At 50.6% G+C, this 14,944-nt stretch overlaps 1 long non-coding RNA gene across 2 annotated transcripts in view; it reads left to right on the top strand.

Moving 5' to 3' along the window:
* Nucleotides 1–6,856: 6,856 nt before the first annotated feature.
* The window catches only part of LOC309844140, a 61,441-nt gene continuing 53,353 nt past the window's right edge, over nucleotides 6,857–14,944 (top strand). Inside the window, exons 1-2 of one of the 2 annotated variants that reach the window (XR_014300517.1) lie at nucleotides 6,857–8,108; nucleotides 8,599–8,883. This is a non-coding gene — a long non-coding RNA (uncharacterized lncRNA). Of the gene's footprint in view, nucleotides 8,884–14,944 lie in introns of both variants that reach the window. The other variant, XR_014300518.1, reaches the window with a different exon arrangement.

The raw sequence follows: 14,944 nt of genomic DNA, 5'->3' as shown, positions 1-14,944 counted from the left end.
CTGGTTTCTAGGGTTGCTATGGAACAAACTGGGGGGATTATAGCCACAGAGGCCTGAAGTCAGACATCAGGGCGTTGGCAGGGTTGGCTCCTCTGGATGAATCTGAGGGATCATCGCTTCCTGCCCTCCCAGCGTCTGAGGGCTCCAGGTCTTCACTGGCTTGGGGATAAGTGACTCCTGTCATGGCCTCTGGCTTCATGTGGTTTTCTTTCTCTGCATCTCTGGGTTTCCTCCTGTTCTCACGAGGACACCTGTCATTGGATGGAGGACATTTAATTATATCTGCAAAGATGGTCCGATGGTCCTCTGATCAGCCCACATTCACGCTCTGGGTGGATATGTTATGTAGGGTATACTAGTGAGCCCCCACAGGGGTGTTCCTGCCCACGCACCCAGTGGGCAGACAGCCCAGCCCAGCCCTGCATGCATGAGGCTTGTGTCAACTGGGCTCCAGCTAAACCTTTCTCCTCCTGTCTTCCTGTTTGCTCGTTAGGGGTTCTGTCTTTCCCATCGGGGTTTTTCTCAAGCAGCTACTGACGTTTGGCGATTTACTCAGGGGTCACAGCGGATGCTAAAAGAGTCACCAGGAGCGCTGTGTGGTAAGGAGGGCCCTGGTGGCCATGAACCTTGCAGGAGGACTACTTGGCCAGAACGAGAGACTTCACCACAGACACCTGAGCATCCGTGCCTCGGGAACTCTCTTCCTAGGCTGGCCTCTTTCCCCAGATCCTTCTGTCCTTCCGTCTGGGAGGTGTAACCCTGAGACAGGGCATTCCAGAAGGGAAGAAAGAGAAGGGGATGGGAAAGTGGGCGGGGTGGGGAGGGGAGTGTCCCAGCCACTTGACTTTGGCTTAATTGTAACAATTCTAGCCATAGCTTCTCGCTGCTGGCTGCTCTGCCTGAGGCTCCAGAGCCCAGACTCTGATTCAGTTTCTCCCTGGGAGTCACCTAGTTCAGGGTGGACAGGGGAGGCTGGTCTCCCGACTACGGAGTAGGGGTGGGGCATGAGGGTCGAAGATGGAAGTGTTTTTAGAGCCGGGTGGGGCATGAAGGTCGAAGATGGAAGTGTTTTTAGAGCCGCCCAGGGGTGTCTTGGCTAAATGTTCTTTACCTGGCTCGCTGATGGAAAGAAAAAGTCCTGATTTCTAGTGTCCTTTGATTCTTTTGGAGTAAATATTCCCACCGTGGCCGATTTCCCACTCCCCGAGTGATGACCCCAAAGGCAAAGTAGAGGCGAGTGGGTCCGTGGCACGCCTTCGGTGGCCCTTCCAGCAGAGGGATGCAACCCTGCCGGTCACTGGAATAGCACAGAGAGGAGTGAAATGGAACAGAAGAACCAGAAGTGATGCGTTCTGAGTACTGATTACCTTTATTTTTCACACATTTATTCTGAAGTTTACATAATTAGTTTTAATAATGGCTGTGCTTAGTACCTGACTCACAGAAGTTCTAGAAGCGTGACCAAGGGCCCCTGCCATGGGGCCATGTCCTGCCCTCTCTTGGGCACCTGACCGCTCAAATTTCTGAGGCTTTCTGGACTTCGAGGCATAAATAAATGTGTTTCTTATTGGTTTCTCTCTCTGCAGGACTTCAGATTTCATTCTGGGTTTGGAAGATAGTGAGTCAAAGATGATACACGTGTCTTTGTGTGTTCATTTGAATTTTCTCCACGAACATTGTGGTGAGGGTTTTGGAAGATACGCCAGTAATTCCTTGCTATTGTTTATAACCCTTTCTATTAAATTTCTCTGTTCTGATTTCTTCTCCTGATTGGGCTGACTGATCCAGACCCATGGGGTAAGTCAGTGCCTACGAATGTCTGATGGGTTTGCTGTCCCCACGGCAGTGGCATCCCCCCGTCACTCCTTCCAGGGCTCTCAGCTCAGTCTCACATGTTGGTTGTCCCCTTACCTTATCTCTGTCCAACCGACACATCCTTCATCTGAGGGTCAGACTCGTTCTCTCTGGTGCCCTGCACTCTGGGGACCCCTGGCCACAGGCTTTTGGTCACTCTGGGTGGGTAGGTGGTCCCAGCAGGTGGGTGGGGGCAGGAGGGAGACACCAGGGCAATTTTCTCCTCCGTCCCTGCTGTGGTTCCCTCCTCTGTAGTCCTCCTTTGCACCCATGGGGCCTGGCCATGGGGAATCTTCTGTCAGGTGGCCTCGAACTTTTGGCTCGGGTAACTCACCTCTTCCAGGGTCCCACGGGCCCTAGAGGTGGTGTCCCCTCCCTGACACTGATGGCCGGGTTGCCTCATTGTCCTCAAATGTCTTCTCAGGGCTCTCAGAACATTTTATGAAGCCCCCCAGGCTACATTCTTTCCCTCAGTGGCTGGCGTGGTCTCCTTGTTCTCGGCTGAATCCAATGAGTTCGTGAGTCCTTCCCCGAACCCGACCAAGTCTCCTGCCAAAGACAGGGTGGGTGTGGGAGCACCTTTGACTCTCACTCACCATTCCCTCTCCCTTTGCACTCAACATTTTCCTTGTCTGTTTTCTTTGGAGTCAGTTCCAATACTTGTCACACCATGGGTCAAACTTCACATTATTTCGGATGCTGCCCATGGAGACTCCTGCGACCCCAAATGCCTCCTAGTTAGCCCTCAGGGGGTGACATCTCCCTGAGGGTGACTAAAGGCCAACAGAAAGCGCTGGTAGTCTTGGGCAGCTGCCTGCCACACGTGCTAGAGAAGGAAGCACACCCCCGCAGCCTGAACCAGGCTATGGAATTCCAGCAGTGGCCAGTGAGTAATTAGGTGTGGTCACTGTTGGTTGGCCTCGAGGCTGACTCAATCCATGTGTCATTTCTGGGCTACTCAGTCTCCACTGACTGTGCCTGGTCGTTGTCTGGCTTCAGAACCAGACCTGAATGTTCAGGCTGCGTGGTCACAGGGGAGACTCTGTCTTCTCAGATGGGAGCCCACAGGGTTCAGGCAGCTCCGTCTTATGGGGAAGAAACAGACCAAGCAAGTACAAGGGTTCTGGTTGAGGTCAGCCAGCGAGATCACTGGGATTGGTTTTAGAGGAACGCATTCCAGAGAAGCTTAGCTCTGAGCAGCATAGGCTCCAAGGACGCAAATACTCACGCTGAGGATGACGAATGAAGCGGATGCCTGCTCCTTTGTGTCCTGGCGATGTTTCTCCAAGGGTGTCCAGCCCTGGCAGAGTCCCGGAGCCTTCCTTGAGAAAGAGGTCCCCGTGGTCAGACAGGTTTTGTACTTGGGCAAAAGCTGATGCTCGAGATGTCCCTGAGTAAAGAAACCTCAGCTTTGTTGGGTGCATGGAGCCTCATCCTTACGGAACTTGTATTTCTGGCCCACGGAGCTGGGTTAGCCTGCAGTGCTAATATTGAACCTGGCAGGGGTTCCGAGCTTGGGAATGGGGCTTCCCATTGGGAAGGTTTTGAAACAAAAGTGATTCCCAGAGTCTGCCTGTGGCTGGTTTGGTTTAAGGGCTCCAGGGTTCACCCTACAACCCACACTCTGTAAAATTTTTCCAGGTGATTCTGATCATCCTTCAGGTCAGAATTTGGATTCACTATGCCTATGGAAGCATTTTAGGGACCACAGAGCCCAACAGTTGAGTTGTTCTTTTGTTTTGATGTAAGTCTGAGCATCCCAGAGGTGAACGGGAGAGGGAAGTCAGGGGTGGCCCATGTCCGTTGTCAGCCTCACCCCACGGGTAAGCATCCTGGAAAATGTCGTCTCAGGATAGACATTGATAGAGCAGTCATGCCTTTCAAGGGCTGGGGAAGATGGCTGTGGGGGCAGGTAACTTTACCACGGGGGCTTGCCCCGGTGCTGAGTGGCAGGAACGTCCTCCCCAAGAGTCACTGCCCTGGACTGCGGAATTAGCAGTCCTCCCTTCGGGAAGCAGCAGGAGGAAATTGTCTCCTCTGTGAATTTACTCATCCCTGGCTCGCCCAGCATTCAGGCCAACGCTTATAGCACATTTCCACCCAGCCCGGGAAATGTGTTCTGTGCTCTAAATAACATGGAAAAATCAAGTCGTGGGAGACATCTGAGAAGTATGTGGACCCATGTAAAACTACTTTAGGAAGAGCCCAAGGCAATGGATTAGAACGGAACTGCAAAGTACCTCTTAGTAACCGGGAAGGCAATTAGGCGTTGCAAACCCTCACAGAGGGGCCCTTGAGCAGTGGGCCTGGCCACCAAATCAAAAGTCACGAATGTGGTCTTTGTGTAGGACAGAGCTCCAGGCAGTGGTGATTCCAGTAGAACCAGAAGCACCCTGCCGAGTGGACCCTGAGATGAGCTAGAACCAGGCCGGACAGGGCTCCATGCCACCCTTTCCAACCTTGTGTGGTTCAGCTTGGCCGCACACAAGAATCTGAAAAGTGGTTGAATAAGTTATGCTTAATAAGTGACCATGTCTCATCCTTAAATTATGTTTCAGGGTTGTTTAAGGCACCCAATTGTGCTTTGGTCCCCCAATACTTTCTTGTACAGAAAACTCAGGGGTTTATTAATAATGCTTCATATATATATATATATACACACACACACACATATATATGTATATATATATATATTTTTTTTTTAACCTCCTACCCTCCACCACCAAGGTGCCTCAGGGGTTTTGAGGAGCAGACCCCCCAGAGAAATGTGTGGCTGCCAACTCAGAGGTCACAGGTGAAACAAACAACAGGTTTGAGAATTATCACGAATTCTGACTTCGTTCTTGTCGATCTGGGTTTTACTCCCCACTTATCTCTGTGTGACTTTGGGAAGGTTACCTAAGTTCTCAGAGCTACAATTTCTGGGACCATAATACGAGGATGCTGGAGGGATCTTCTTCACGGGCTTGATTTGAGGATGAAATTTAAGGAATTGTATAAGCTGCATGGCGCCCTGCCCGATAGAGGTATGCCCTCGCGATAGGGCAGGTGCTGCCAGCAGACGTTACTTCTTCCTCGGGCTTCCCACGAGCTTTGTTCTGTCTGCCTTCACTCCCTGTCTCCCCAGTGAGACATGGGGGGACCGGACCGGGAAATCGTCTCTGCTCAGACAATGCCCTGCACAGAGCCTGGCTCTTGGCTGCTGGCTCAGTGTGGAGCTGTTGAACAGACAAATGGATGAACGGTACCCTGAGCTTGCCCTCCATGATATTGCCTACAGAGGCAATGCGCTGATAACAGATGCAGTGGAAGCAGGGACATGATCAGTGGGTTTAAGGATGGTCTCCTGCACATTGATCTGTGGCAACCTTCAGAAGTGAGCAGATGGGGCACTCGAGTCCACAGATGCTCATCTGACAGGAGGCGGCCCTGGACTTGGCCTTCCCATAATGTCCAGTGGCTTGTTGCTCAGAGACCTGGAAACCAAGATTCTAAGCTGTATATGGACTTTCTTTCCTTTGCACAGTCACAAGAAGTATCTCTGTGTGTTTTGACTTATCCAGTAGTGTGAGGCCCATGCAACTGAAAAACAAAACAAACAAAACAAAACAAAAGGAAAAACACTCCTGTTTTCTGAGTGTATAAAAGCAGGAATTTCTGGCAGTTTTGCTCAAGCTTGGGGTGTTTTGGAAGCTCCAGCAGAGAATGCCACGGGAGCAACCACTGGAGATGGTGGTGTGGGCACCCGTGGCAGCAGGTGGGGAGAGGAAACTCTAGTGTGGATGATCAACGCTGGGCTGAGCCTATCACCTATCTCCACCCGGGCTTTGGAGGGAGGTGTTTCTATCGCCCTATTACATGCATCGAGGGACTGGCCCGAAGAGGGTAAATGGAACCTAAGCCTGACGGGTTCTGAGGCAGTCCCTTAGACTGCCCCCGGATGGACTCGGTCTCCGCAGACTGTGTCAGGGATCCAGAGGGCATTCTGAGCTGGCCAGCCCAGCTGCCTAGAGCAAATCCTGGCACTGCCAGGGACCCAAACCCAATTTACAAAAGAATTTTCTTTTTCTTCTCTTTCCTCCCCTCCGAGCTATGGATTTGAGCATAAGTCTTTGATTCTTCATTTATAAGAGCAGATACCCTGATGAAATACACGTTTATTTTACAGAATTTGCTGAAGTCAGAGGTTATCCAAAGGCCAAACAAGATTGCCATCCAGGAGTAGTCTTTGAAGATAGTTAATTGGACCTTTGGGGGTTCTACTCAGAAGGAAGGACCGATGAAGAAGTAGGTTTAAAACTAAGCAAAGTTCATCCATTTCTACTTGGGGGTTCATTTTCCCTTCCTTTCACTCCCATAGCTGGATTTGGTCTTCTAAGTTTACTCTGAGGTTGCTAAACGGGCAATTCATTCTTTTTCCTGACAATGTAGAAAAGTAATATTGATCGCCATATGGATGGAAAGTTTGTTCTTAGATGCTGGATTGCTGCCAGAAAGATAGGGTAGGCGATGAAGGCGGAAACCCCAAACCACGTGGCTTATTTTTTGGTGTAAAATCCTGAAATGTCTGAAACTGGATACTGTTCTTCGGGGAGGCCAATCAGAGGCTGCACTATTCGGTGAAGATCCTTTAGAGAGAAGGGCCAGGCTTTTTGCTGCATTTCTGATCCTTGTTTCAATAAGCATTTCTGTAATGAGCTATTCATTCATGGGCAGTGTCTACTTTTGGTTACTTGATCCAGAAAACACCCAGACATTCCGATGGTCAGCAAGCTGAATGTTTGCACGTTTTTCTGCTTTGCGGCTTCTCATTCAATCCTATTCGGAGAGCCGACCTCGCTGCGGGGGGGGGGGGGGCGGCCTCAGCACCTCCACCGCTCAGGGGTCTCGCATGGTGCCTAGCAACACAGGTGGCCTCACAGAAGCACACTGACTCCATAGACAAGGGAGTGACTGCTCTTTCTGGCAGCACTTCCTTCGGTTGGGGAACATGCGGCCCAAATGCTCCCATTTGGATTTTAGTGCAGCTCCGAGAAGCTGGCCAAGACTGAGGGGATGACAATCGTGGGGGTCAGGTGGTGTGATTTCGGGCCAGATGAAGTGTGCTTCACTCCACTTTGGGCTGCGTGTCTCCAAATGTCCCTGGCTTTCGGGTGGGCCAGATGACCCCAGGAGACCAGTCCTCACGGGATTCCTCCAGCTTAAGTCTTTGAAGCCAGGAGCTCAACGAGTCAGGCTTTCGTTTTGGATTTCTGTGGGATGGACCACCAAGCTCACAGCTGGGCTCTGAGAAGCAAGTGCCGCCCATCCCCCAAAGCTGGCGGTCTCTGTCTGCCAACTGCTTGTTGCTGTCTTTCTAGCATGTTCTGGTTCAGAGATGGCATCAGAGCTCAGGAATCAAACCTATCTTATTCCGCCCCTCTGAGCTTTGACCCTCTCCTCTAGGATATGGACTCCACTCTGGTATCCACCTCAAAGTGTGTGGTGAGAGGTCATCTAGACAGCTCTGCGACAGTCCAGCACCTCGCACGTGTCCATCAGCGGCCCCTCCCCGACCCCCTCGCCTGTCTGCCTCTTCTCGCTCTCGTGCTGCAGGGTGTGGCATTCTCCTCACGACATAGCTAGGAGGATGTATGGGGAAGCCTGAGACGGGCAGGCCTGGATGTTGTTGGGAACGCCCGTGCCTGTAGGCGGGGCGCAGAGGCTATCGCAAGAATCCTGGATTAGCTCCATTCGCCCATCAGGACACTTGGCAGGTTTAACTTTATCTGGACGCGGCTGATTGCTGTGCACCCTTCATGGTCCCCTCAAAGAAGAATTCTTTCCGTATCATCACTCTCTTTATACCGATTTACTGGAGGGGGTTTGTTCTTATATTTCAAACGTCAAGTTCTTTTCCCATTTTAACAGCCCCTTGCGATTAGTTTTTAAAACCCCACCCTGTGGTTACGTGTAGAATATTTGAGGAATTCACATATTTCCAAAAATTGCTAACAGTGGGGAAAATAAAAAACAAATTCTTGACCCCACCTATGATGACTCAATTGATGTTACTCTCGGTCTTAGCCCGGCCCTGAGTACATCGTGGTCAGCAGGCAGCATTCCCTGAGGTCAGCTAATTCGGTCTGTGGCACATCACCAGCCAGGCAAAGCGATGGGGCTCCAGTTTGCCCCACAGGCCCTTGAGGGCTTCCTGGAGGAGGTAGAATTCTTTGAGGGAGCTTCGTTAGAATTTACCCTACATGTTTTTCAAGGTAGCTGTTGACTCTACTCGTCCTTGAGCCCCCAGCGCCTTCAGTGCTCCGTCTTGAGGTGATCTCAGGGGTGGCGGAGAAGGGACAGCCAAAAACACCTTTGCTGTCAGGCACCACACCTACCTGGGAGCACCTGACTGAGAAGAGAATGGGTCTGGGTTTTGTTTCACTTGTGGGTTCTCCAACTGGTGCTGTAGTTTTCACCTAAAAGGCACTGGGAGGAGGGCAGCAGAGCCATTGTACAGGAGACACTCCCGTTCACCTTGACATCTCCAGGTTCTCAAATGTGCCCAGCATTCAGAGGAGTCAAGTGTACCGCGGGGATAAGGAATGAATGAATGAGACCCGTGCCCTTTGAGAGAACAAAGCTGTCACTCATTTGGGCACAGCAGACTGATTTATGCACTTCCACAAAGCTCTCAGAAATTTGGCCAAGACTTCCCACATTCAGCCTCAGGGCGGCTGCCTTTCTGAAAGCAACTATCCGCAGGTTCCCTAATGAAAACCAAACAACTTAACCCGTGCCAGGACTCACCAGCGACAGCCCCGGGAAATCAGGCTTCTCTCTGATTACCTGCAGTGTGTCTGCGGGAAGCAGCCTCGGCGGGTGTGGACGCCAAGCACCGGCCAAATCCACAGATGATACCAGTCGTCACGAGGGAACCTGTGCCTTCCTGCATCCTGGGAGTGTGGTGTAATCCAGATGGAAGACGGGAAACCTTCGATCGGACCTCAGGCTGCCTCCCACGCCCACCTCCATCCCAGCACCTGGCAGGTAACTCTCAGAAGAGACACACAAAATATTATTTTGAATGGTTCCGTTTTCCTGCTGAGAACAAAAATCAGAGTGAGTTCCTTTTGTTTAGCTCTGTAGCTCATGAAAGACGTTAGCTATATTACCAAACAATTTATCTAGAATGACTCCATTAATCAGTAAACCGTGCTGTCCATCCTGGCGCTAAAATTGATCTTTACCAGCAGGAGCCAAAGGTGAGCTTTGGATATTCCTTCAGTAAGAGAGACCTCGTGGGCTGTTTGGCTAAAGAGAAATATTGCCATTTTGGTCACCTGTGTATGGGTTGACCAGACTGTTCCCTCTGAAAACTTCGCCTGGGGACACTCATTTTACTGAGATAACACCCAGCCTTTCAAGACATGAGGCCAACCTCACAGATTTTGGGGGGGGGAAAATGTTGTTTTTTAGAAGTCCTCAAATAACATCGTTTAAGCCCTATGTTAGAATAAAAACCACAGTATTTAATGAAGGTTGTCTGATTTTTTTCATTCAATTATGTTTGAACAAGCGGGGGAAAGCAGAAATAGAGCACTGAGGGGTTAGGTATGAAAAATCCACAGACCAGGGAAGTAGCTGTCCACAAAGGGGTCTTTTGCAGCTGTGGGGGCAGGGACGTGGGGTCACAGGGTGACATGGGGGTGCCGGGGGCACGGGGGCATGGGGTTGTTGGGGGGGTGTGTAGCTGTGGGGCTCTGAGAGCAGCACCCCAGAGTGGGCACTAGCAGAGACCAGAGCTGGCCTCCACAAAGGGTTAGCAGGTCTCTTTTGTCAATCGGGGAAAAATATTGGCTAAGGTGAGTTTTCATTCATCTTGTGAATTTTATCACTGTAAACATCTGGCTACCCCCCTGGGGCTTTTCACACTTGGAGATTTATGATGACCAGTCCCTGGCACCTGGGGCACAGAGCATCCATCCCCCAGAGCTGTGTGAGTGCCCGCCCCTTGGCTACGCTTCCTACTCTCTTAAAGGGACAGTTTATCAGTCGTTCTCAAATCAATCAGCGAGCACATATTTCCATTACTGGCACGAGTATAGATTTCCCAACACTTACTTTTCTTCTGCGCTTAGAATTTTTTTGTATCATTGTTACTTTTTTCCTCTGGTGTCTGAGCAAATACCTTGGTGGAGAGTTTATGGAATTTTGAGAAGAGGGGTGAAATTGAAGCTATTTTTGCATTGCTCAGGGTCAGTGGTGCACAGGAAGTGACATTTCCTACCTAGTGGAAGAGGTCTGAATTGAGAGTATGGAGGTCTGGGTTGGGTTTCTGCCCAGAGACCCTGTCCCAGCTTGCTTTTCTGGAATATGCCTGGGAGCATGGCTCCCCCATTTAAGGATCCAAGAATTTATGGGGGGGGGGTGAGCAAAGGGGACTGCCAAGTTTCCAAAAATGCTTTTTGTCCTTAAGAAAACCAGTGAGAAATTTAGCAGATGATTCCAGGTGGTTAAATATTTTTCTCCAGACATTATAGTTCCTTTATGGAATAACTTAATAAGACTCAGGAGAGGGCAAATAACTTATTACATGGTTTAATTAATCAAAAGGCATCTTATCCCTCCCCCTCAACCCAAGGAATTTCTTTAAAACACTAGGGGAAGTGTCCAATGGTACAGTGAAGCACCATGAAAATATCATGCCTGCAACTTCTCTAGGACACATCTCCTTGGCTCATCTGGGAAGCTTTTAAACATTTCAGAAAGCTGCTCACACGTAAGAGGCCCAGGATACTTGGAGGACGCAGTGGCCTATGTCAATGGAGAAAAGAACTATGGTGCTGGAGAATAATTATAATTTCTAGGATTCATGTCTCAATACAATTGTCAACCCTAAAAATGTCCAAGGCATTGCCCACCAACTTCTAGACCAGCACCGATTTCCTCCTTCAGAAGCTAAATAAAGAATCCAGTGATTCCAGACTGTTCTTTTGCCTGAATGAGCCTTCAGCTCGGCCTCCGACCTTGTGGTCCCAGCTACCTGAGCGCATTCCTTGTCTCAAACCAGCCTTGCCCTTCCTTGCCTTCTGCTCTATGGCATGTTGGGTCCAATCTGATAGCTGAGAGCTCCCTGATTTTATTTCCATTTACATTAACGAGAATAAAACAAATGCAGCTGGTCGGTTGTGGCAGCCTGTATTAAAGCATTCAGTTGCCGTGTGTGGTTCCTAGCTCTCTCACTGGACAGGGCAGATTTCTCAGCCATCAAAAAAAGAAATCTTAGCATTCGCAACGATGTGGATGGAACTGGAGGGTGTTAGGCTGAGCGAAGTCAGTCAGTCAGAGAAAGACAATGATCATATAATTTTACTCATGTGGAATATAAGAAACACAACAGAAGATCATAGGGGAAGGGAGGGAAAAATAAAATAAGACAAAACCAGAGAGGGAGGCAAACCGTAAGAGACCCTTTATCATAGGAAACAGACTGAGGGCTGCTGGAGGGGAGGGGGGTGGGAATGTTGGGACGGGGTAATTGGGGGATGGGCATTCAGGAGGCCCGTGGGATGGAACAAGCACTTGGTGTTATATGCAACTGATGAATCCCTGAGCTCTACCTCTAAAACTAATAATACATATGTTAATTAATTGAATTTAATTAAAATTAAAGAAAATAAAGAACATTTCCTGGATCACAGAAAGTCCTACTGGGTCGTGCTTCTCCCCAGGGTCCATACTGAAGGTCCTCAGCCTGGGGTTGATACACACGTCCCCATTCGGTCCCATCCCAGAATAGTTACTGCTGGAGAAAAATCCCAAGAACATATGGCCAATCATACGGATGCCTCTTAATGCAGGTGGGTACCCCAGACCCTTACAGTTCTGTCCTTCAGAAACCTCCCTCTCCCTTCCTATTCCTACTCCAGCCCCCAGCCCTGTGTCTGGGCAGATGACCTTGCCTGTTCCACCCTGGAGAAGAAAGGGCTTGCCCTTAATCTGCTTTGGAATGTCCACCCCCGCCCCAACTGCCCTGCCCTTCCTTCTTCCCAGGAGGCTCACTTACAGCTTCTGCTCCTGACCCAGGAGTACCATCAGGGGCTTTGCTCATGGCCCTTTCCCAAATGTGCCCCTGTAGCCATCTCCCAGGGCTGCCCTCACCAAGTACCACAAATTGCCCCTTGAGAACAAAAGAGATTTATTGTTCCAAAGTTCTGGAGGCTGAAAGTCCAAAGTCAAGGTGCTAGCAGGGCCGTGTGTTCCCTGAAGAGTGTCGGGGGGATTCTGCCCCTGCCTTTCTCTCCGTTTCAATCCTTGGCAGCTGTCCTTGACCTTCTGGGCTTGCGGATTCATCCTTCTAATCCTCTGTCTTCACGCAGTGTTCTCCCTGTGCTTCTGGCTCCATGCAGCTGTCTTGTCCTGAGGACACCAGTCCTGCTGGACAAGGGCCTACTTACTCCAGTGTGACCTCATTTCAACCAAGAACATCTGCTGCAAGCCCATTTCTAGAGAGGTCACAATTTGAGGAACTGGGGGATAGGACCTCACCGTATCTTTTGGAAGCAGGCATGATCGATCCACCCATCACATCCCCCAGGTTTGTGGCCCCCTCTGCTCTGTGCCCCAGGGTGTGACCCCTGTGGCTTGGCTCCTTCGCTGTGCAGTTTTGTCCTCGGTCTTTGGATGGCTTTGTCTGCAGGAGCCTCTGGGAGATCAGAGGTGAGCAGAGACAGACATCAGGGTTTTCCTTCCATCCCTCCCTGTGTCGATGCTGTAGCTTTGAGACAAATGTCCTCTAATGCACAATTTCTCCTTTTCCCCCCACTAGGATTTATTTGTTTATTTGAGAGAGAAAGAGAGAGAGAGCAGGGAGGAGGGGCGGAAGGAGAGTGAGAGTGCCAAGCAGGCTCCAAGCTAAGCGGAGCCACCCACGCGCCCCTCTAATGCAGGACACCTTCCCTACGCGGTTTCCATTCTTGCCTGATGGGGGCATCACTATTTCTTGCTCTCTTCCATTTGGGGGTCTGAGTGTTTAATGACCGTCCTTGGGTGTGGCAGCATACCTTCTTGTTCCTTTAATGTTGCCCACTGTCCTCTCCATATTAAATTCCGTCCACGATCCCAGGTGAGGGTGCCGAACGTTTTCTGTGACATCTTGTAGGATGGGTCCTATCCCAGCTACGCACTACTTCCCCTTCTTCTGCAAAAAGTCTTGAGTTTCTCACATGGCAGACATGCTCTTTACCCGAAACGAAAAGAAGACGATATTGTCAAATCTTCCCTGGACGCCTGGTCCCCCGAGGCTGCTGCCCCATCCGGTCTGCCCTTCACCCCAAGCCTCCTGAAATGTCTTTCCTCGCTGCGTCCACGGCCGGCCCTCTGCCTGACTGCATTCAGTACAGCCCTAGCTTTGTCCCTCCTGCTCCCGGAAGCAGCCTCTGCTTTCAGCAGGTAAATGGCCTTGCCAGGGCATGCGTGCTCGTGGTGGGTACGGGGGACAGGAGGCTGCCCGCTGCTCCCCTCGATCTTCACAGTGGTCCTCGCCCCTTGCTGGTCTTCTCCAACTCACCTGCGTCGTCTCCCTGCAGAATCCCTTGCTTGTCTGTGGGGGACGTGCTCCTCTGCCCAGGGCTGCTGTAACAACGTACCACGGATGGGGCTCCAAGGACAGAAACTTTCTCCCGGTTCTGGAGGGGGGAAGTCCAAGATCAGGGTGCTGCGGAGGTTGGTTCCTGCGGAGATCGTGCTCCTTGGTGTGCAGATGTCTGTCTTCTCATGGAGTTCTTGCCTGGTGTTTCCTCCATGAGATTCCATTCCTGGCCGTCTTTTGGTGTGGCCACAGTTCTCATAAGGACACCAGCCAGACTGGAACAGAGCCTTGTCTTAATGCTTTGTTTTAAGTTATGTGCCTCCTTAAGGGCCCAATCTGCAAATGTGGCTACCTTCTGAGACATGGGGGTGAGGGCTTCCACAGACAGACTGGGGTGCAGGTACCATTCACCTGCAACAGATCTTATCACAGATTGGTTCCAAATTCCTCTGTGAGTCAGTGGACACCTTGCTCTGTGTGTCCAGTCCCCACCCGCCGTCTGAGACCCAGATCCGTGTTCCTACTCACCACTTCATGGTGTCTTCTCGGGAACTTGAGCAAAGCAGGCTGCCCACACCAACTTTCTTTCCTTCCCCTGCTCCCAGCCCCAGGAGTTGAGACACTCCTCCTGGCACTGGCTGGAAGAGGAGGGACAACAGCTCGTTTGCCAAGCAGTCGTTATTTCTCTCACGGTTCTGGGAGCCAGGAGTCTAAGATCAAGGTGCTGGCAAACATGGTTTCTGGTAAAATCCCACGGGCTGGTTTGTAGATGACCACTTTTGTATCCATACATGGCCCTTCTTTTATGGGCATGGGGTGGGAGGTGAGAGGGAGAGATCATCTCTGCTTATGGGGCCACAGCCCTATCCCATCCAGGGCTGCACTTGTGACCTCATTTAACTTCAATGACCTCCCTAGAAGCCTTGCCTCCAAATACAGTCCCATCGGGGATCAGGTTTGCAATATATGAATTTTGGGGAGTCCAGCTGGGCGTGCAGCAGAGGCATCTGGGACTCAGATGTTGTGGAAGGGTACCCTAGGTGGTACGTGGAGCCAGGAGACCAAGGAGCAGCGTTCTAGAACCAACGCTGTCATCTGGTGATCTCAGCCGCGTCCATTTACCTGTCTGACCTCCCAAGAGATGCCCTGCTCCTGCCTTGGGGCTGGGGTACCCCAAACGGAGGCTGGCTCATGGTGGGGGAAGGTACCCCATCCACACGAAACATTGTAACATATTCCACATCATTTTGGACAGTGAGGTTTGGTGACAAAAACGTGGTGATGGTGAAATCACCAGGAAAACAGACTTGTTGCCGTAGTAACACTTCTTTCAAGAAAACCTTGTCCCTAGAGGTAGGGCCTGGTTGCTGACATTCAAATACCTTCACATTTCCAATGAATACAGTTCTTTTTTCCGTTTGACTGGGAGCTTAATAGTATTACCACTTAATGAATTCCAGATGAGAGATCCGAAGTACCAGGACCGCGAGCCTGTCCTAGATGTGCGTCAGGCCGGCT

Source organism: Mustela nivalis, assembly GCF_964662115.1.
Source record: "Mustela nivalis genome assembly, chromosome: 11".
NCBI lineage: Eukaryota > Metazoa > Chordata > Mammalia > Carnivora > Mustelidae > Mustela > Mustela nivalis.
This window is presented reverse-complemented; position numbering and strand designations above follow the sequence as displayed.